The 2,366-nt window shown below is 35.5% G+C and overlaps 1 non-coding gene across 1 annotated transcript; it reads left to right on the top strand.

The window, feature by feature from the left end:
• Positions 1-1,231: 1,231 nt before the first annotated feature.
• On the top strand, positions 1,232-1,338 carry LOC116157300 (U6 spliceosomal RNA). Its single transcript, XR_004141328.1, has one exon. It is a non-coding gene; the product is annotated as a U6 spliceosomal RNA (small nuclear RNA).
• The last annotated feature ends 1,028 nt before the right edge of the window (positions 1,339-2,366 follow it).

Below are 2,366 nucleotides of genomic sequence, written 5' to 3' on the forward strand. Positions count from 1 at the left end.
TGAAGTATTCTGTTTCTTGGTCAGGTATTAGTGTGTTTGGTTTGTAAAAATTTGATGAACAGCACTAGATTTAAAAATAGGCCAAAGACCTTAACAGACAGCCTACCAAAGAAGATATGGCAAATAAGCATATGAAAAAATACTCCACCCCTTATGTCATCAAGGAAATGCAAATTAAAATAACAGTGAGATACCACTACACATCTATTACAATGGTCAAAATCCGAAACACTTACAACACCAAATGCTGAAAACATTGTGGAGCAACAGGAACTCTCATTCATTGCTGGTGGGGATGCAAAAATGGTATGGCCACTTTGTAAGACAGTTTGGCAGTTTCTTACAAAACTAAACATTCTTACCATGTGATCTAGCAATCACATTGCTCCTTGGTATTTACCCAAGGGAGTTGAAAACTGAGGTCCATATAAAAACCTGAACATAAATGTTTATAGCAGCCTTATTCATAATTGCCAAAACCAGGAAGCAATCAAGATGTTCATCAGTAAGCAAATGGATAAATAAACTGTGATACATCCAGGTAACAGATTATTATTCGGTGCCAAAAAGAAATCATCTATCAAGTCATGAAAAACATGGTGGAAACTTAAATGCATACTACTAAGTGAAAGCCAATCTGAAAATGCTACATAGTGTATGATTCCAATTATATGACATTCTGGACAAGGCAAAAGTATGGTGACAGTAAAAAGATCAGTGGTTGGGATGGTTAGTGAGGAGAAATAGGTGGAGCACAGAGGATTTTTAGGGCTGTGAAAAATACTCTGTATTATACTGTAAGGATGGATATATGTCAGTACATTTGTCCAAATCCATAGAGTGTACAACACAAAGAATGAACTCTAATGCAAACTACAGGTTTTGATATGTCAATGTGGGCTTATCAATTGTAATAATTATACCACTCTGGTAGGGGATAATGATAATGGGGGAAGCTATGCATGTGTAGGGGCAAGGATTACATGGGAAGTCTCTATAACTCCTCTGAATTTTGCTCTAAACCTAAAATGTCTCTAAAAATAATCTTTATTTAAAAATTTATAATAGCCTATAATGATAAAGACTATGAAAAGGAATATATATATATATATATACATATATATATATAACACACACATATATAACTGAATCACCAAGCTGTACACCAGAAACTAACACACAACGTTGTAAGTCGACCATACGTCAATTTAAAAACAAATAAATGAAAAAAGTGCTTGCTTCGGCAGCACATATACTAAAATTGGAAAGATACAGAGAAGATTGGCATGGCCCTTGTACAAGGATGACACACATGGATTTAAAAAAAAGAAAAAATTAGATAAATAGCACTGTGTATATATATTATGCATCAATATAAAGTTAAAATATAAATGCAAATAAATAACAATGACATAAAATGATTTTTTAGAAAAAAATAAATAATGATATCTAGAATTAGTTTCAACATAATACAGAAGGGAGAAAAAGTGGATGGAGTATGCATGAAACAAGACTGACCCCAAGCTGAAAATTGTTGAAGCTGGATGATGGACACAAGACAGTTCATTACACTCTTCTGTCCACTTTTGTATATATTTAAAATATTCTACAATAATGTGTTTTTAAGTGTCCAGACTTTAAAATTTTGGCATATATTGCCAAACTGCTCTCCAGAAAAATTGTTCCAATTTTTACCTTACCAGTGGTGTAAATGAACATCCATACATACCAGTATTAATGTATTTTTATAAAAACAAAACTAGAGATAATGACATCAGTGAATATCTTAATTCATACACCAATTCGTTTTGAGTTTTTGCTTCGTACAATGTTATGAAGTCCTGCCCATGAGTATTCTGCAGTTAAATCTTTGATCATTTGGCTGTCACAGGTCTGTCCCAGGCTCCCTTTGGGCTCTACCAGGGATAGGGTATCAGTCAGTGTGAATTGACCCATTCTACCCCTTGGCATTAGTAAGGGAGACTCCCCAGCTCCCTCTCCTTATCAGATAAATACAAAAGTGACTTTGTTTCAGGGATTTTCCTGTTAATAATTATAAGGAAAACAGAATTAACAAAGGGACCACTCTATAGGTTTCATTTACACAGTGTCACAGTGATGTCCCTTGGTGTGTGTAGCTACAGTGTCCCTTCTGCAATGGCCACCAATGGCCACAGATGACCTCAGTCCTGTCCTATTTCCACTTACAGATCCAGGCTGTAGGTGGGCAGGGCTCATTTTTCCCCAAAGGCTCTTTTGCCCAACACAGGTATCAGAAGAAGGAATTTCCCCAGAGTAACTGAGGATGATTCCAAAGTGAAATGTTTCCCACCAAAGGACTGGAAAAAAGCAAGCTGCAAGAACAT

This window comes from Camelus dromedarius, chromosome 13 (genome assembly GCF_036321535.1).
Source record: "Camelus dromedarius isolate mCamDro1 chromosome 13, mCamDro1.pat, whole genome shotgun sequence".
Taxonomy (NCBI): domain Eukaryota; kingdom Metazoa; phylum Chordata; class Mammalia; order Artiodactyla; family Camelidae; genus Camelus; species Camelus dromedarius.